This window comes from Danio aesculapii, chromosome 4 (assembly GCF_903798145.1).
Source record: "Danio aesculapii chromosome 4, fDanAes4.1, whole genome shotgun sequence".
Classification (NCBI taxonomy): Eukaryota; Metazoa; Chordata; class Actinopteri; order Cypriniformes; family Danionidae; genus Danio; species Danio aesculapii.
In genome coordinates this window covers 15,088,228-15,107,954 of record NC_079438.1, presented here as the reverse complement: position 1 = coordinate 15,107,954, position 19,727 = coordinate 15,088,228, and the positions used below count along the sequence as shown (strand labels likewise).

Here is a 19,727-nt window from a genome sequence, read left to right as displayed (position 1 = left end):
AAAAGTCGCTGGTTCGAGCCTCGACTGGGTCAGTTGGCATTTCTGTGTGGAGTTTGCGTGTTCACATGGGTTTCCTCTTGGTCCTCCGGTTTCCCCAACAAGTCCAAAAACGTGGTATAGGTGAATTGGGTAAGCTAAAAAAATGATAGGTTGCAGCTAGAAGGGCATCCGCTGTGTAAAAAGGGACTAAACCGAAAATAAAATGAATGAATGAAATATTATATTAATTTCTTATATTGGACACATTCCAGCCAATCAGAATCAATAATTTCAACAGACCATGGAATTTATTATTTCATGCAATAAACAGAAATTCCATATTTTTTTCATTATAATGGTTATACATTTTTGTTGTTCTTGATCGTAGAATTAGATAAAATGGGATAAAGTAACTCCAGGTGGTTGTTTTCGCAGAATGAAGCCGATCAGTCTTATAAAACAGTGCATCACAAGTCTGTTGGGCATTATTCTGCGATAACAACTGCCTGTATGTGATTTATACCTTACATAAAGATTGTGTATAACATAGTGCCTATTAATTTTTGTTGGTTCACCTTTTACTATTGAAGCAGCTCTAATAATGTTTAAACAATTTTCTTGTTCATTTTTTGATCACTATTTTTAGGTGAGAATTGGCCCCAGTACTTTAATCACAGGTGAACAGTTTGCCCATGTGAATTGGACTGACCCCAAAATGGCCACAAAAGATCTCTTAGTAGCCGTGTTTGGAAGGAACACCCTTGGTACACACTGCTGCACTGGCAAATGTTCAAATGCCTTCAGAGACAAAGCAGCTAAGCCACGACTGGACTCCAAATAAGTCTCTGACATCATCGGTAAGTTTTTTTTCCCTAAAAATATATTTTGGAAATATTGTCATATTTTAAGATATTAAAAACAAAAATATACAAATATAATTATATAATTACACTCAGGACTTTGCTATTTACTTTAAAAATTATGTAAGGGCTTGAGATTTAGCATTAAATTAAATTTGTCAAGTATTAGTCACTTGGCAGATAAAAATAAAAATAAATGAGAAATTTAAAATAAAATAAGTCTGCATAAACATAATGGTATTAATTAAGTATTAATTATTCTCAGACATTTATACATTTATAAATCTAAATCAGTGTGTTATATGGAGTCAAGTTTAATTTTTGCTTTATGAGTTTTTAGTTTTGTAAAACAGTTTATAGTCATCTCTTAAATCAAATATAAAGTTAACATTTTTAAACAACCTGTGGCTGGTTTGGGTACTGCTGAGTGCTGTGGCTGGAGGGGGTGGGGGGGTCTTTTGCTCTCAGATGTGGTTTGGGTCTAAATATGTTTCTTTTTCTTATCTCTGACAGTTTACATCAAAAATTAATAGAATGTTGAAGCCAGCCAAATAAGGAAGCCCATCTCCCAAAAATGCGCTGATTAAGTGCAAAATGACAAAAAGACACCACAATTTTGTGTAATTTTTTTAGAACTTTGTGTGTGAATATTTTTTATCTGCTCATATAATGAAAACTGAATTCAATTGAACAATGTTGAAACAACAGGACATAATTTTGTTGCCCTTTTTAAATCAATATTTTCAGAGGTTTGTGCACTAATGCTGTTCTCTAATATAGGTTGCACAAAAATTAAGGTGTCAAGGTGACTTTTCATAAGACAGTCACAGATACAAAAGAAAGTGTACATTTAGGATTCCATTAAAATTCCATTAAAATCCCATATACTTGTCATATAAGTCGTATTAGACAATCTGATGGATTCCTTTAGGTTTTAAGGTTCCAAAAACAAATTGGAATTCTAAATGGAATCCTATACAGAAATCCTATTGGAATTTCTAACATATTTTGGAACCTTTCCTAAAGGATTCCAATAGGATTTCTTTATAGGATTACATTGAGAATTCCAGTTGGAATTTCCACGTGGGGTGCGTGCGTACAATTCTGAACAGTATCCCAAGCATAAACGTCAGACATACACTAGACTGTTTAGAGCTGACTCCAGACCTGTGAAACGGATCCACAATCAAATAGAACACACACACTTAAATATAATCTGTTTCTTATCCGAGGCTGAGTGCAGTCTCAGCCGTCTTTATCAAAACTGGTTAAAAACCGGTATAATCTACATTCAGGCTGTTATATCCTTACTACACAAAGTCTATCTTGAATAAAAAGTAGAATCACCTTAAAAGAATTAACCGTAAAAACAGCAAAATCCCTTAAGACATTTTAGATAGTATTAACTCTTAGAAATAACAAGGGTGACAGTTGCTTCCGGTCCTCAGCCCTCAGCTCCACTCAAGGTCTCCGTGACCTCTGACCTAGTTTGGTGGCTCCTGAAAAAGTTATAAAGAGACAGGCAAACGCACTGAACGTTCTTATATTAAGCAATGTGTTAACTTATTCATTAATTAAAATCAATTCAAAGTTAATTACTCATTCAAATAATCAAATGATTATATGAAAAAAATGAGAAACAAGATGGTGAGGAAAAGGATAAACGTTGATTCATGCTGAGATGGATAGGAAGGTAGAAATCCGAATCCTCCACGCTCTACAAAGGTTGGCTTACACGCCCAAACAGGGACTTGAACCCAGAAACGTCAGATGAAAAGTCTGACGCTCTACCGACTGAGTTATCCGGGATCACTGGGGGATTAGCTTTGATTTAAGCGCTTGTGACGTGTCAGAGTAGCAGCGTGCACTGAAAAGTGGGCTGTACAAAACAGGTGGCAAGAGGCAGGTGTGATGCCAATGTCACCTTAAGGAATCCTGCCGTGACCCTGATTCGAAGCGGGGTTGCTGCGGCCACAATGCAGAGTACTAACCACAATCCGTTCACGGCGAGTTACCGGACAGCCGTTGTGGCCCCTGTGTGGCATGTTTCTCCCTCTGATTTGCCCCTTTCGGTTCAGTGAGTACACGCTGTTGTTTTTCTCCTGCTACCAGCATGACGCTTTTCCCAAGTAACGCTGGAATTGCAAACATTTGATGACTGTTGCAAGTTTAAAAAGGAAGAGGACGAGCACGTGGTCTGCAGGACTCGAACCAGCGCGAGAAGACCCCAATGGATTTCTAATGCACCACCTTAACCACTCGGGCGCAACTACAAGACTGCCTGTGCTCTCCATGTCCTCATGCCTAGTACACGTGTTGTGCATCCAGATGAAACTTTCAGCAAGCAATAGCTCACTGGCAAAAGCTGTGGCTCCACAAGAAGAGCCTTACACGCCCAAGCAGGGACTTGAACCCTGGTCCCTCAGATTAAAAGTCTGATGCTCTACCGACTGAGCTACCCGGGCTTCATGGCAGTGCCTTGCAAGTAGGCAAGGTTTAGGGTTGTGGTCGGCGCAGACCTTTACGGTACATAAAAGTTTACCGTGAGGTGGGGTTTGGACTTGTGGTTGGTGTAGATGTTGCTAAAACACAACAGGTTACTGTGAGGTTGGGTTTATGGTTGTTGTAGGTGTAGACGTCAGTAAAACACAGTAGTTTGGACTTCATGTCGGAGACATTAAAAAGATCAATGACAACTGCAGAAGGTCTTTCTGTTGTTGTGGCAATAAATGGAGACTTAACCATTGAAACGATTCCTTCCATGCCTTAGAAGCGTGACTTGATCAATGCTTACCTACACAGCATGCTGGCATCAAAGGTCCCGTTGCTCATTTCGAATTCCAAGTCTTCTACACTTTAGGAAACGTAAACATTCAGGACGTGCCATTAGCACAGCCTGCACTAAAAGGAGGCAGGAGATTACGGGTGGCATCACAGAGTGCAACGCCAATGCCACCTTGAAAAGCCTGCCATGACCCGGATTTGAACCGGGGTTGCTGCGGCCACAACGCAGAGTACGAACCACTATACAATCACGGCGAGCTACGGGACAGCCACTGCAGCCTCGCTCTCTGTCATACGTCTTTGAAAATGGAGGGCCCCCAGGGCAGTCAGTAGTCGCGCGCTGTGGTTTAATTTTTGTTGCTTTTCCCTACCAGCACATCCCTTTTGCGAAGAAACACTGGGGTTGCAAACAATCAAGGAAAGTCGCAAACTAAATCCTGCGCGCAGCCTGGACATAGTCGGCAGGATTCGAACTTGCGTGGGGAGACCCCAATGGATTTCTAGTCCATCGCCTTTACCACTCAGCCACGACTACGAAGCTTGACCTTTCCATTGTGCTCTTGCCTGGCGCATTGGTCGTGCTGCCCGATGACATGTAGAGCAAGCAAGAGCTCACCAGCAATAGATGTCGCTTGTAGGGATGGTATGCAGTTTAACCCAAAGAATGACCAGTCTGTCAGACAAAGAAGAGCCAGAGTCAGAGATTTAAATAAATAAATAAATAAAGTTTACTGAAAATAGTTTGCAGTTACATCAGCAGAAGCCAGCTTCAACACTCACCATGAGTTCCTAGGGCGCTCTGTTTACAATCACAAATCAATAACAATTTTACTCTCACATAAGGTCATTAACTGCGTCACGCATATAGGTGTTCTAACCTGATTGGATAAAACACAGATAGACTAGGAAAATTTCCACGTGGGGTGCGTGCGTACAATTCTGAACAGTATCTCAAGCATAAACGTCAGACATCCACTAGACTGTTTAGAGCTGACTCCAGATCTGTGAAACGGATCCACAATCAAATAGAACACACACACTTAAAGTATAATCTGTTTCTTATCCGAGGCTAAGTGTAGTCTCAGCCGTCTTTATCAAAACTTGTTAAAAACCAGTATAATCTACATTCAGGCAGTTATATCCTTACCGGCTGACAACACTTTCTCATCACAGCACAGACCTGCGTCCTCTTAAAAAAAACAGATGCAGTCGTCCTCCAGGAAACGGCGTTTCAGAGCTGTGCCATGCCACTGCTGAGCTGCACCGTGAAAGACATTGAAGTCATTAGGTGTTACCAAAGCCATGGTCCAAAAGCATGGCCAAAAGCACATTTCGCCTGGGCCTTTTGGAACTGTGCTAGCATCAGTCTTGAAAAGAGCTGTGCATAAAGCAACTCTCCAGAAGCAGATGGAGTGGGGAAAATGTGCCACAAAGGGACAGCCAAAAAGGACTGGGTGACTTGGAAAAAAAACTATCAAATCCCAATCTTGATGAGCCGTACAAGATGTTGCTGTCGATTTATTGAACGTTTCTCTAGGCAACATCAGAGTGTAGGGACTACAAAAAAAGCTAAATTGCGACTAGTCGCTGGACTTGAATTATTTAATATGGGATTAAACACGCAGGCCCGCAACCAAACAACGCAAAAGCCACAGTTCCTCTCACAGAGAGAAAAAGCAAAAGCAGCTGGCTGTTCCGTAGTCGGCAGGGTTCGAACCTGCGCGGGGAGACCCCAATGGATTTCAAGTCCATCGCCTTAACCTCTCGGCCACGACTACGCATGGTGACAGCCCGTTGACTTTTTCTGCTGAATTTGGGCAACATTGAACGCAGCACAGTTGGGGCATAAATGGCCTGATGTTGTAAAAAGCGGCACAAGCATTGCTTGCAGTTAACAGGAACACGCTGCCGTGACCCAGATTCGAACCAGGGTTGCTGCGGCCACAACGCAGAGTGCTGACCACTATACGATCACGGCACACCGCTTGCTCACTGATAAGCTCTGCAGCTACCTGGACACTAAGGGACACTGTTTTGTTTGCGAGATTCAGAGGAGGACAGCATTTCCGTTAGCGGGGAATGAGCAAAATAAGCAAGTGGACTTTGTGGAAATACCAACCGACATAGTCGGCAGGGTTCGAACCTGCGCGGGGAGACCCCAATGGATTTCGAGTCCATCGCCTTAACCTCTCGGCCACAACTACGCATGGTGGCAGCCTGTTGACTTTTTTTGCTGAATTTGGGCAACAGTGAACGCAGCACAGTTGGGGCATAAATGGCCTGAGGTTGTAAAAAGCGGCACAAGCATGGCTCGCAGTTAACAGGAACACGCTGCCGTGACCCGGATTCGAACCGGGGTTGCTGCGGCCACAACGCAGAGTACTGACCACTATACGATCACGGCACACCGCTCGCTCACCGATAAGCTCTGCAGCTACCTGGACACTAAGGGACACTGGTTTGTTTGCGAGATTCAGAGGAGGACGGCATTTCCGTTAGGGGGCAATGAGCAAAATAAGCAAGCGGACTTTGTGGAAATACCAACCGACATAGTCGGCAGGGTTCGAACCTGCGCGGGGAGACCCCAATAGATTTCGAGTCCATCGCCTTAACCTCTCGGCCACAACTACACCTGGCCTTGACTTGTCTGCTCTGTTGGCCAGATGTGGGCAACACTAGATACAGCAGAGGTTGGGGTGAGAAATCCAGCCATGGCCTGAGGTGACGAAAACTCAGCCCAGCATGGATTGCCGTTATTAGGTACGTGCTGCTGTGACCAGGATTCAAACTGGGATTTCTCTGGCCACAACACAGAGTACTGATCACTGTACAGTCGCGGCAAACCACTGTCGCTCACCCACAGCTGCCTGGTCTCTAAGTGACAGGGGCTTGTTTGTGAGTTGCAGAGGAGGATTGCAATTACGTATAGGAGGCTTGAAAGAAAAGAGAACAACAACATAAGTGGACGTGCAAAACAACGAAGTCAGCAGGATTCGAACTTGCGCGGGGAAACCCCAATGGATTTCTAGTCCATCGCCTTAACCACTCGGCCATGACTACAGACATCTGCTTTCTCTCTCCTACTGAGGTGGCAACCAAGCACAGGGTCAACAGGGGTAGAGGAAGGTGCACTAGCTCTTGTACAACTTTTCCGTACAATCTCTGAGAAGCAGGGACAGCATAGCTCTCTAATCTAACACACTCAGCTAACTTCATGGGCACTCTTTCCACACAAGCTGATGATCTGAATTCAGAGCAAAAGCCACAGTTCCTCTCACAGAGAGAAAAAGCAAAAGCAGCTGGCTATTCCGTAGTCGGCAGGGTTCGAACCTGCGCGGGGAGACCCCAATGGATTTCAAGTCCATCGCCTTAACCTCTCGGCCACGACTACGCATGGTGGCAGCCCGTTGACTTTTTCTGCTGAATTTGGGCAACAGTGAACGCAGCACAGTTGGGGCATAAATGGCCTGAGGTTGTAAAAAGCGGCACAAGCATTGCTCGCAGTTAACAGGAACACGCTGCCGTGACCCGGATTCGAACCAGGGTTGCTGCGGCCACAACGCAGAGTACTGACCACTATACGACCACGGCACACCGCTTGCTCACCGATAAGCTCTGCAGCTACCTGGACACTAAGGGACACTGGTTTGTTTGCGAGATTCAGAGGAGGACAGCATTTCCGTTAGGGGGCAATGAGCAAAATAAGCAAATGGACTTTGTGGAAATACCAACCGACGTAGTCGGCAGGGTTCGAACCTGCGCGGGGAGACCCCAATGGATTTCGAGTCCATCGCCTTAACCTCTCGGCCACAACTACACCTGGCCTTGACTTGTCTGCTCTGTTGGCCGGATGTGGGCAACAGTAGATACAGCAGAGGTTGGGGTGAGAAATCCAGCCATGGCCTGAGGTGACGAAAACTCAGCCCAGCATGGCTTTCCGTTAATAGGTACGTGCTGCTGTGACCGGGATTCAAACTGGGATTTCTCTGGCCACAACACAGAGTACGGATCACTGTACAGTCGCGGCAAACCACTGTCGCTCACCCACAGCTGCCTGGTCTCTAAGTGACAGGGGCTTGTTTGTGAGTTGCAGAGGAGGATTGCAATTACGTATAGGAGGCTTGAAAGAAAAGAGAACAACAACATAAGTGGACGTGCAAAACAACGTAGTCGGCAGGATTCGAACCTGCGCGGGGAAACCCCAATGGATTTCTAGTCCATCGCCTTAACCACTCGGCCACGACTGCAGACATCTGCTTTCTCTCTCCTACTGAGGTGGCAGCCAAGCACAGGGTCAACAGGGGTAGAGGAAGGTGCACTAGCTCTTGTACAACTTTTCCGTACAATCTCTGGGAAGCAGGGACAGCATAGCTCTCTAATCTAACACACTCAGCTAACTTCATGGGCACTCTTTCCACACAAGCTGATGATCTGAATTCAGAGCAAAAGCCACAGTTCCTCTCACAGAGAGAAAAAGCAAAAGCAGCTGGCTATTCCGTAGTCGGCAGGGTTCGAACCTGCGCGGGGAGACCCCAATGGATTTCGAGTCCATCGCCTAACCTCTCGGCCACGACTACGCATGGTGGCAGCCCGTTGACTTTTTCTGCTGAATTTGGGCAACATTGAACGCAGCACAGTTGGGGCATAAATGGCCTGAGGTTGTAAAAGCGGCACAAGCATTGCTCGCAGTTAACAGGAATACGCTGCCGTGACCCAGATTCGAACCGGGGTTGCTGCGGCCACTACGCAGAGTTCTGACCACTATACGATCACGGCACACCGCTCGCTCACCGATAAGCTCTGCAGCTACCTGGACACTAAGGGACACTGGTTTGTGACCGGGATTCAAACTGGGATTTCTCTGGCCACAACACAGAGTACGGATCACTGTACGGTCGCGGCAAACCACTGTCACTCACCCACAGCTACCTGGTCACTAAGTGCCAGGGGCTTGTTTGTGAGATGCAGAGGAGGATTGCAATTACGTATAGGAGGCTTGAAAGAAAAGAGAACAACAACATAAGTGGACGTGCAAAACACCGTAGCCGGCAGGATTCGAACCTGCGCGGGGAAACCCCAATGGATTTCTAGTCCATCGCCTTAACCACTCGGCCACGACTACAGACGTCTGCTTTCTCTCTCCTGCTGAGGTGGCAACCAAGCACAGGGTCAACAGGGGTAGAGTAAGGTGCACTAGCTATTGTGCAACTTTTCCGTACAATCTCTGGGAAGTAGGGACAGCATAACTCTCTAACACACTCAGCTAACTTCATGGGCACTCTTTCCACACAAGCTGATGATCTGAATTCAGAGCAACATGCTCTCGCAGGCCACACCACAATAGACAGCCACCAAGTGATATGAAAAGAACAACGAGGTCTCTGACAAACTGACAGGCATAAATGGCCTGAGGTTGTAAAAAGCGGCACAAGCATTGCTTGAAAGCATTAGTTGAAAGCCACGGGGTACTTGAAGTCAAGATCTCCATTACCAAAGCTTAGCGGAACCATGTAGGTTTGTAACGTGACAGTGAGATTCAAGCAAGATTGGATCAATCTTATTTGAAGTGTGCAGCAAGTCTGAGAATTCGAAACTAACTATTGTCCTCAGATCATCACGCCTAAGTTTTGAGAAAACCAGTCCGAACTGTTTCACACAACTTAAATATAACCCAACATAGACAACCCAGTTGGGACTTGAACCCACAATCCCCAGCTTCGAAGGCTGATGCCTTATCCATTAGGCCACTGGGTCAAGACTAATCTTTGTCATATCTGATGTATGGCTCAGGAAGTTCTTGTAACTCAGAAAAACAGTACTTTAGGATCCCTATGCCATATTGCATTCAGACGATCTGATGTGTACACCTAATGACAAAACAGCTTCTCTGAGGAGTTTTCCATTGTCATGTCTTTTTGACCAAAGGGTATGAACCTAGCTTTTTAAAGGTAACACTGGATTGTCTTGCACAGTCAACTTAAAAGGAACTGCATCAAAGACAACCCAGTTGGTACTTTAAACCCACAATCCCCAGCTTCGAAGGCTGGTGCCTAATCCATTAGGCCACTGGACTGTTTTATACTTACTGTGAACTGTAATATGCCTCCAGGGAGTTGCTGACATACGTAACAAATACATGGAAGAGCCAGTTCTGTCCTTTTCTTCTTTCACTTACCATAGAACAAGGTGGTGTTCGCTAATACACTGTTCCCTGTATTCATATCTATTCAAAAGTAGTATTGCCATTAAAACTAGATTTGATCCATAATGCAAATGCCATTAACACATGACTAATCAACATTATATTACTAGCATTCATGTTGTTATTGTTACAACTTAAAAGTTTACAGCTGACTTTGCTAGCTAGCTAACCCATTGCAATATTGCATGTTCCACTATTGCACAGTGCTGCAATTTGGTAACTCAGACATTTGATAGATTTAGAAAAAAAATAATTTTATTAAAATGAATTTGAGTTGTGAATATGTCATCATGACGTACTGGAGGTGATGATTCAGATTTATTTGTGGATCTGACATAATTTTATCCTTTGTTTTTATTGACGTTTACATTTGCATTCAGCAACTCCTCACAATAAACGCCAGGCTGTCAGAAATCACGCTACAGAACAACACAGCATGTCACGTGACTTAACCAAAGCACATCATTGGCTACACTTCGGTCTTCTCTTTCCAACAACAACAAAAAATAATGTTGGTCTTAAAGAAACAGTGACAGGGAAATGAACATAAACATCATGTTGCCATATGTTAACACCAGACAGTAGAGGGTTAAAATAAAATGACTATAAATGAGACTGAGATTATTGTCATTTGTATATTTATTTAATTATTTATTTGTTTGCATTGCCAAAGGTAATACATTTTTGATGAATAACTTTACTACTCATTTGCAGGCAGTGCAAGAAGTCATGTGGACGAATTAGGAAAAGTTTAAGGACAAAGTCTATATTTTCCCATTCCCATGCAAGCCTTTTCAGTTGGATGAAGTATATTCACAGGCAAGTTTATATTCTCTGTGATCTCCAGTAGCCCGTCCTCTAGTATTCTGCAGACATTTTTTCCATTCTGTGTTTTTACAGTAATACAACATTGCATTATTCAGATTTTCACAAGGTCTCCATATGTGACAAGTGGATATGATGTTAGATGCAATCTCATATAGTAGTGCAACTCTGTCTGAGATGTCCACAAAACTGCAAAGTGTATGTGTGAGAAGCATGAGGAGATTAAGGAAGAAAAAAGGACAACGAATTGGTGGGATCAACATATGTGTACACATTGATGAAAGCAAGTTCAGTCACAGACGAAAAGTAAGCCATGACCTCAGATTTTTAACTGAAACCATTGTGTGTGTGTATATATATATATGTTGCTAGGCGGTTGCTAAGGTGTTGCTAGGTGGTTGCTAAGGTGTTGCTAGGCGGTTACTAAGGTAGTTGCTAAGGTGTTGCTAGGTGGTTGCTAAGGTGTTGCTAGGTGGTTGCTAGGCGGTTGCTAAGGTGTTGCTAGGTGGTTGCTAGGCGGTTGCTAAGGTGTTGCTAGGTGGTTGCTAAGGTGTTGCTAGGCGGTTGCTAAGGTGGTTGCTAAGGTGTTGCTAGGTGGTTGCTTGGCGGTTGCTAAGGTGATGCTAGTTGGTTGCTAGGCGGTTGCTAAGGTGTTGCTAGGTGGTTGCTAAGGTGTTGCTAGGCGGTTGCTAAGGTGTTGCTAGGTGGTTGCTAGGCGGTTGCCAAGGTGTTGCTAGTTGGTTGCTAGGCGGTTGCTAAGGTGTTGCTAGGTGGTTGCTAAGGTGTTGCTAGGTGGTTGCTAGGCGGTTGCTAAGGTGGTTGCTAAGGTGTTGCTAGGTGGTTGCTTGGCGGTTGCTAAGGTGATGCTAGTTGGTTGCTAGGCGGTTGCTAAGGTGTTGCTAGGTGGTTGCTAAGGTGTTGCTAGGTGGTTGCTAGGCAGTTGCTAAGGTGTTGCTAGTTGGTTGCTAGGCGGTTGCTAAGGTGTTGCTAGGTGGTTGCTAAGGTGTTGCTAGGCGGTTGCTAAGGTGGTTGCTAAGGTGTTGCTAGGTGGTTGCTTGGCGGTTGCTAAGGTGATGCTAGTTGGTTGCTAGGCGGTTGTTAAGGTGTTGCTAGGTGGTTGCTAAGGTGTTGCTAGGTGGTTGCTAGGCGGTTGCTAAGGTGGTTGCTAAGGTGTTGTTAGGTGGTTGCTTGGCGGTTGCTAAGGTGATGCTAGTTGGTTGCTAGGCGGTTGCTAAGGTGTTGCTAGGCGGTTGCTAGGTGGTTGCTAAGGTGTTGCTAGGTGGTTGCTAAGGTGTTGCTAGGCGGTTACTAAGGTAGTTGCTAAGGTGTTGCTAGGTGGTTGCTAGGCGGTTGCTAAGGTGTTGCTAGGTGGTTGCTAGGCGGTTGCTAAGGTGTTGCTAGGTGGTTGCTAAGGTGTTGCTAGGCGGTTGCTAAGGTGGTTGCTAAGGTGTTGCTAGGTGGTTGCTTGGCGGTTGCTAAGGTGATGCTAGTTGGTTGCTAGGCGGTTGCTAAGGTGTTGCTAGGTGGTTGCTAAGGTGTTGCTAGGCGGTTGCTAAGGTGTTGCTAGGTGGTTGCTAGGCGGTTGCCAAGGTGTTGCTAGTTGGTTGCTAGGCGGTTGCTAAGGTGTTGCTAGGTGGTTGCTAAGGTGTTGCTAGGTGGTTGCTAGGTGGTTGCTAAGGTGGTTGCTAAGGTGTTGATAGGTGGTTGCTTGGCGGTTGCTAAGGTGATGCTAGTTGGTTGCTAGGCGGTTGCTAAGGTGTTGCTAGGGGGTTGCTAAGGTGTTGCTAGGTGGTTGCTAGGCAGTTGCTAAGGTGTTGCTAGTTGGTTGCTAGGCGGTTGCTAAGGTGTTGCTAGGTGGTTGCTAAGGTGTTGCTAGGCGGTTGCTAAGGTGTTGCTAGGTGGTTGCTAGGCGGTTGCTAAGGTGTTGCTAGGTGGTTGCTAAGGTGGTTGCTAAGGTGTTGCTAGGTGGTTGCTTGGCGGTTGCTAAGGTGATGCTAGTTGGTTGCTAGGCGGTTGCTAAGGTGTTGCTAGGTGGTTGCTAGGTGGTTGCTAAGGTGTTGCTAGGTGGTTGCTAAGGTGTTGCTAGGCGGTTACTAAGGTAGTTGCTAAGGTGTTGCTAGGTGGTTGCTAGGCGGTTGCTAAGGTGTTGCTAGGTGGTTGCTAGGCGGTTGCTAAGGTGTTGCTAGGTGGTTGCTAAGGTGTTGCTAGGCGGTTGCTAAGGTGGTTGCTAAGGTGTTGCTAGGTGGTTGCTTGGCGGTTGCTAAGGTGATGCTAGTTGGTTGCTAGGCGGTTGCTAAGGTGTTGCTAGGTGGTTGCTAAGGTGTTGCTAGGCGGTTGCTAAGGTGTTGCTAGGTGGTTGCTAGGCGGTTGCTAAGGTGTTGCTAGGTGGTTGCTAAGGTGTTGCTAGGTGGTTGCTAAGGTGTTGCTAGGTGGTTGCTAAGGTGTTGCTAGGTGGTTGCTAGGCGGTTGCTAAGGTGGTTGCTAAGGTGTTGCTAGGTGGTTGCTAGGCGGTTGCTAAGGTGTTGCTAGGTGGTTGCTAGGCGGTTGCTAAGGTGTTGATAGGTGGTTGCTTGGCGGTTGCTAAGGTGATGCTAGTTGGTTGCTAGGCGGTTGCTAAGGTGTTGCTAGGTGGTTGCTAAGGTGTTGCTAGGTGGTTGCTAGGCAGTTGCTAAGGTGTTGCTAGTTGGTTGCTAGGCGGTTGCTAAGGTGTTGCTAGGTGGTTGCTAAGGTGTTGCTAGGCGGTTGCTAAGGTGTTGCTAGGTGGTTGCTAGGCGGTTGCTAAGGTGTTGCTAGGTGGTTGCTAAGGTGGTTGCTAAGGTGTTGCTAGGTGGTTGCTTGGCGGTTGCTAAGGTGATGCTAGTTGGTTGCTAGGCGGTTGCTAAGGTGTTGCTAAGTGGTTGCTAAGGTGTTGCTAGGTGGTTGCTAGGCGGTTGCTAAGGTGGTTGCTAAGGTGTTGTTAGGTGGTTGCTTGGCGGTTGCTAAGGTGATGCTAGTTGGTTGCTAGGCGGTTGCTAAGGTGTTGCTAAGTGGTTGCTAAGGTGTTGCTAGGTGGTTGCTAGGCGGTTGCTAAGGTGGTTGCTAAGGTGTTGTTAGGTGGTTGCTTGGCGGTTGCTAAGGTGATGCTAGTTGGTTGCTAGGCGGTTGCTAAGGTGTTGCTAGGCGGTTGCTAGGTGGTTGCTAAGGTGTTGCTAGGTGGTTGCTAAGGTGTTGCTAGGCGGTTACTAAGGTAGTTGCTAAGGTGTTGCTAGGTGGTTGCTAGGCGGTTGCTAAGGTGTTGCTAGGTGGTTGCTAGGCGGTTGCTAAGGTGTTGCTAGGTGGTTGCTAAGGTGTTGCTAGGCGGTTGCTAAGGTGGTTGCTAAGGTGTTGCTAGGTGGTTGCTTGGCGGTTGCTAAGGTGATGCTAGTTGGTTGCTAGGCGGTTGCTAAGGTGTTGCTAGGTGGTTGCTAAGGTGTTGCTAGGCGGTTGCTAAGGTGTTGCTAGGTGGTTGCTAGGCGGTTGCCAAGGTGTTGCTAGTTGGTTGCTAGGCGGTTGCTAAGGTGTTGCTAGGTGGTTGCTAAGGTGTTGCTAGGTGGTTGCTAGGCGGTTGCTAAGGTGGTTGCTAAGGTGTTGATAGGTGGTTGCTTGGCGGTTGCTAAGGTGATGCTAGTTGGTTGCTAGGCGGTTGCTAAGGTGTTGCTAGGTGGTTGCTAAGGTGTTGCTAGGTGGTTGCTAGGCAGTTGCTAAGGTGTTGCTAGTTGGTTGCTAGGCGGTTGCTAAGGTGTTGCTAGGTGGTTGCTAAGGTGTTGCTAGGCGGTTGCTAAGGTGTTGCTAGGTGGTTGCTAGGCGGTTGCTAAGGTGTTGCTAGGTGGTTGCTAAGGTGTTGCTAGGTGGTTGCTAGGCGGTTGCTAAGGTGTTGCTAGGTGGTTGCTAGGCGGTTGCTAAGGTGTTGCTAGGTGGTTGCTAAGGTGTTGCTAGGCGGTTGCTAAGGTGGTTGCTAGGTGGTTGCTTGGCGGTTGCTAAGGTGATGCTAGTTGGTTGCTAGGCGGTTGCTAAGGTGTTGCTAGGTGGTTGCTAAGGTGTTGCTAGGCGGTTGCTAAGGTGTTGCTAGGTGGTTGCTAAGGTGTTGCTAGGTGGTTGCTAGGCGGTTGCCAAGGTGTTGCTAGTTGGTTGCTAGGCGGTTGCTAAGGTGTTGCTAGTTGGTTGCTAGGCGGTTGCTAAGGTGTTGCTAGGTGGTTGCTAAGGTGTTGCTAGGTGGTTGCTAGGCGGTTGCTAAGGTGGTTGCTAAGGTGTTGCTAGGTGGTTGCTTGGCGGTTGCTAAGGTGTTGCTAGGTGGTTGCTAGGCGGTTGCTAAGGTGTTGCTAGGCGGTTGCTAAGGTGTTGCTAGGTGGTTGCTAAGGTGTTGCTAGGCTGTTGCTAAAGTGTTGCTAGGTGGTTGCTAAGGTGTTGCTAGGTGGTTGCTAGGCGGTTGCTAAGGTGGTTGCTAAGGTGTTGCTAGGAGGTTGCTAGGCGGTTGCTAAGGTGTTGCTAGGTGGTTGCTAGGCGGTTGCTAAGGTGTTGCTAGGTGGTTGCTAGGCTGTTGCTAAAGTGTTGCTAGGTGGTTGCTAAGGTGTTGCTAGGTGGTTGCTAGGCGGTTGCTAAGGTGTTGCTAGGTGGTTGCTAAGGTGTTGCTAGGGGGTTGCTAAGGTGTTGCTAGGCGGTTGCTAAGGTGTTGCTAGGTGGTTGCTAGGCGGTTGCTAAGGTGGTTGCTAAGGTGTTGTTAGGTGGTTGCTTGGCGGTTGCTAAGGTGATGCTAGTTGGTTGCTAGGCGGTTGCTAAGGTGTTGCTAGGCGGTTGCTAGGTGGTTGCTAAGGTGTTGCTAGGTGGTTGCTAAGGTGGTTGCTAAGGTGTTGCTAGGCGGTTGCTAAGGTGGTTGCTAAGGTGTTGCTAGGAGGTTGCTAGGCGGTTGCTAAGGTGTTGCTAGGTGGTTGCTAGGCGGTTGCTAAGGTGTTGCTAGGTGGTTGCTAGGCTGTTGCTAAAGTGTTGCTAGGTGGTTGCTAAGGTGTTGCTAGGTGGTTGCTAGGCGGTTGCTAAGGTGTTGCTAGGTGGTTGCTAAGGTGTTGCTAGGGGGTTGCTAAGGTGTTGCTAGGCGGTTGCTAAGGTGTTGCTAGGTGGTTGCTAGGCGGTTGCTAAGGTGGTTGCTAAGGTGTTGTTAGGTGGTTGCTTGGCGGTTGCTAAGGTGATGCTAGTTGGTTGCTAGGCGGTTGCTAAGGTGTTGCTAGGCGGTTGCTAGGTGGTTGCTAAGGTGTTGCTAGGTGGTTGCTAAGGTGGTTGCTAAGGTGTTGCTAGGTGGTTGCTTGGCGGTTGCTAGGTGATGCTAGTTGGTTGCTAGGCGGTTGCTAAGGTGTTGCTAGGTGGTTGCTAAGGTGTTGCTAGGTGGTTGCTAGGCAGTTGCTAAGGTGGTTGCTAAGGTGTTGTTAGGTGGTTGCTTGGCGGTTGCTAAGGTGATGCTAGTTGGTTGCTAGGCGGTTGCTAAGGTGTTGCTAGGCGGTTGCTAGGTGGTTGCTAAGGTGTTGCTAGGTGGTTGCTAAGGTGTTGCTAGGCGGTTGCTAAGGTGGTTGCTAGGCGGTTGCTAGGCGGTTGCTAAGGTGTTGCTAGGTGGTTGCTAGGCGGTTGCTAAGGTGTTGCTAGGTGGTTGCTAGGCGGTTGCTAAGGTGTTGCTAGGTGGTTGCTAGGCGGTTGCTAAGGTGTTGCTAGGTGGTTGCTAGGCGGTTGCTAAGGTGTTGCTAGGTGGTTGCTAAGGTGTTGCTAGGCGGTTGCTAAGGTGTTGCTAGGCGGTTGCTAAGGTGTTGCTAGGTGGTTGCTAAGGTGTTGCTAGGTGGTTGCTAGGCGGTTGCTAAGGTGGTTGCTAAGGTGTTGCTAGGCGGTTGCTAAGGTGTTGCTAGGCGGTTGCTAAGGTGTTGCTAGGCGGTTGCTAAGGTGTTGCTAGGTGGTTGCTAGGCGGTTGCTAAGGTGTTGCTAGGCGGTTGCTAGGTGGTTGCCATGCGGTTGCTAAGGTGTTGCTAGGTGGTTGCTAGGCGGTTGCTAAGGTGTTGCTAGGCGGTTGCTAAGGTGTTGCTAGGTGGTTGCTAGTCGGTTGCTAAGGTGTTGCTAGGCGGTTGCTAGGCGGTTGCTAAGGTGGTTGCTAGGCGGTTGCTAAGGTGTTGCTAAGTGGTTGCTAAGGTGTTGCTAGGTGGTTGCTAGGCGGTTGCTAAGATGTTGCTAGGCGGTTGCTAAGGTGTTGCTAGGTGGTTGCTAAGGTGTTGCTAGGTGGTTGCTAGGCGGTTGCTAAGATGTTGCTAGGCGGTTGCTAAGGTGTTGCTAGGTGGTTGCTAGGCGGTTGCTAAGGTGTTGCTAGTTGGTTGCTAGGCGGTTGCTAAGGTGTTGCTAGGTGGTTGCTAGGCGGTTGCTAAGGTGTTGCTAGGTGGTTGCTAAGGTGTTGCTAGGCGGTTGCTAAGGTGTTGCTAGGTGGTTGCTAGGCGGTTGTTAAGGTGTTGCTAGGCGGTTGCTAAGGTGTTGCTAGGTGGTTGCTAGGCGGTTGCTAAGGTGGTTGCCAAGGTGTTGCTAGTTGGTTGCTAGGCGGTTGCTAGGCGGTTGCTAAGGTGTTGCTAGGTGGTTGCTAGGCGGTTGCTAAGGTGTTGCTAGGTGGTTGCTAGGCGGTTGCTAAGGTGTTGCTAGGTGGTTGCTAGGCGGTTGCTAAGGTGTTGCTAGGTGGTTGCTAAGGTGTTGCTAGGTGGTTGCTAAGGTGTTGCTAGGTGGTTGCTAAGGTGTTGCTAGGTGGTTGCTAGGCGGTTGCTAAGGTGGTTGCTAAGGTGTTGCTAGGTGGTTGCTAGGCGGTTGCTAAGGTGTTGCTAGGCGGTTGCTAAGGTGTTGCTAGGTGGTTGCTAGGCGGTTGCTAAGGTGGTTGCCAAGGTGTTGCTAGTTGGTTGCTAGGCGGTTGCTAGGCGGTTGCTAAGGTGTTGCTAGGTGGTTGCTAGGCGGTTGCTAAGGTGTTGCTAGGTGGTTGCTAGGCGGTTGCTAAGGTGGTTGCCAAGGTGTTGCTAGTTGGTTGCTAGGCGGTTGCTAGGCGGTTGCTAAGGTGTTGCTAGGTGGTTGCTAGGCGGTTGCTAAGGTGTTGCTAGGTGGTTGCTAGGCGGTTGCTAAGGTGTTGCTAGGTGGTTGCTAGGCGGTTGCTAAGGTGTTGCTAGGTGGTTGCTAAGGTGTTGCTAGGCGGTTGCTAAGGTGTTGCTAGGTGGTTGCTAAGGTGTTGCTAGGTGGTTGCTAGGCGGTTGCTAAGGTGGTTGCTAAGGTGTTGCTAGGTGGTTGCTAGGCGGTTGCTAGGCGGTTGCTAAGGTGTTGCTAGGTGGTTGCTAGGCGGTTGCTAAGGTGGTTGCCAAGGTGTTGCTAGTTGGTTGCTAGGCGGTTGCTAGGCGGTTGCTAAGGTGTTGCTAGGTGGTTGCTAGGCGGTTGCTAAGGTGTTGCTAGGCGGTTGCTAAGGTGTTGCTAGGCGGTTGCTAAGGTGTTGCTAGGTGGTTGCTAGGCGGTTGTTAAGGTGTTGCTAGGTGGTTGCTAGGCGGTTGCTCAGTTTTATTAGGCATAATTACCCTAAACTGGGCAATTGAATATAATTTCACTCATTAAATATAAAGTAAATGATAACACATTTATAAATACCAACATAAATACCAACTAATCTCCAATAAAAAATAAAAAATACATTATGTAGCATTAACCTACCACGTACTGCTGAACAGTTTAACTCATCGGTGAACTCATCGGTGATGCATTTTGACCAATAGCTGAGCGATGTTAAACTCACTGTTGAATAGAAATCACGTTGACCGATGTATATTCTCATTTAGTTGTCTCGACCCTCTTTACAGACGCTTTTCATGAACAAAACAAAAATAAAAAATAAAAAACTGTTATAATAGACGTAAACCAGGTATAAAATATTGCGCTGACATCTTTTGGTAATTATACGACGCTTTGAACGTCTCCGTATGACGCCTGAGGCAACCCATTGAAAGCAATGGAATTCCTTCTGCGTCGGTTTAGAAAAACTAGTACACTATGTGTCAATAATAATAATAAAAAAACTGCGTCTGGTACCCTGTGTCAACAATAATAATTAAAATACTGCGTCTGGTACCCTGTGTCAACAATAATAATTAAAATACTGCGTCTGGTACCCTGTGTCAACAATAATAATCAAAATACTGCGTCTGGTACCCTAGGCTATAATAATAATCGTAATACTGCGTCTGGTACCCTGTGGCTGTAATAATAATCATAATACTGTGTCTGGTACCCTGTGGCTGTAATAATAATCAAAATACTGCGTCTGGTACCCAGCTGTGGCTGTAATAATAATCAAAATACTGCGTCTGGTACCCTGTGGCTATAATAATATTTAATAAAAATGTTTTTTAAAAAGCGCAGCATCAGGTACCCTATGGCAAAATAAATCGTGCTAGAGACACGAAAATGATTTCCTATTGAAATACATTGGATGGAAATTCGTGCAAGGTGACACGAAAAAAGAGGGAAATTCGTGCCCATGAACACGAATCAATAGATTAAATTTCGTGACTATTTCACGAACTGCCGTGAGACTGGGTTGGCATATCCCTCTAAATCTTATTTTTGTTTAATAGATGTCCAACCAATGATGGTCTGACTAAAACAAGGCTAAATTTGGGCTGTCAGTGAAAATCTAGTAGACATCTAACAATAGTTTAAAACTAGATTAATCATCAATACACAGATTAGACAGACTTCACACGTGTAGTCATTAATTCCTGTGTATTTGATCTAGTCTATCACATCTATTAGATTTGTTTTAAATATAAATATCTGTAAAAAATTTGTGAGGTTTTTGTCCTCAAACTGCTCCTGTGTGTAGAACTAGCCTTCTGTTGTGATGTGGATTTGACTGTTGTAACTGTGAAATGACTGAAATCATTTAGAATAATGATATGAAGCTGTAATGCACTCATAACCTTTCTGAACTACTGCAGCTGTGTGTGTATCTGAAAATAACTGCACAATAACTGTTCATCAGCCAAATAAAAAGCAAGTGCTTAACAGACATAATGTCATGT

At 46.5% G+C, this 19,727-nt stretch overlaps 1 protein-coding gene and 11 non-coding genes across 12 annotated transcripts in view; all 12 read right to left on the bottom strand.

The window, feature by feature from the left end:
* The window catches only part of LOC130222028 (NLR family CARD domain-containing protein 3-like), a 503,712-nt gene that overhangs the window by 25,443 nt on the left and 458,542 nt on the right, over positions 1-19,727 (bottom strand).
* trnak-uuu (transfer RNA lysine (anticodon UUU)) lies at positions 3,232-3,304 on the bottom strand. Its single transcript has one exon. It is a non-coding gene; the product is annotated as a tRNA-Lys (tRNA).
* Positions 5,320-5,401, bottom strand: trnas-uga (transfer RNA serine (anticodon UGA)). Its single transcript has one exon. It is a non-coding gene; the product is annotated as a tRNA-Ser (tRNA).
* Positions 5,746-5,827, bottom strand: trnas-cga (transfer RNA serine (anticodon CGA)). Its single transcript has one exon. It is a non-coding gene; the product is annotated as a tRNA-Ser (tRNA).
* trnah-gug (transfer RNA histidin (anticodon GUG)) lies at positions 5,956-6,027 on the bottom strand. Its single transcript has one exon. It is a non-coding gene; the product is annotated as a tRNA-His (tRNA).
* On the bottom strand, positions 6,172-6,253 carry trnas-cga (transfer RNA serine (anticodon CGA)). The gene has a single exon. It is a non-coding gene; the product is annotated as a tRNA-Ser (tRNA).
* trnas-uga (transfer RNA serine (anticodon UGA)) lies at positions 6,933-7,014 on the bottom strand. Its single transcript has one exon. It is a non-coding gene; the product is annotated as a tRNA-Ser (tRNA).
* trnah-gug (transfer RNA histidin (anticodon GUG)) lies at positions 7,143-7,214 on the bottom strand. Its single transcript has one exon. It is a non-coding gene; the product is annotated as a tRNA-His (tRNA).
* On the bottom strand, positions 7,359-7,440 carry trnas-cga (transfer RNA serine (anticodon CGA)). The gene has a single exon. It is a non-coding gene; the product is annotated as a tRNA-Ser (tRNA).
* On the bottom strand, positions 7,789-7,870 carry trnas-aga (transfer RNA serine (anticodon AGA)). Its single transcript has one exon. It is a non-coding gene; the product is annotated as a tRNA-Ser (tRNA).
* Positions 8,120-8,200, bottom strand: trnas-cga (transfer RNA serine (anticodon CGA)). The gene has a single exon. It is a non-coding gene; the product is annotated as a tRNA-Ser (tRNA).
* trnas-aga (transfer RNA serine (anticodon AGA)) lies at positions 8,664-8,745 on the bottom strand. The gene has a single exon. It is a non-coding gene; the product is annotated as a tRNA-Ser (tRNA).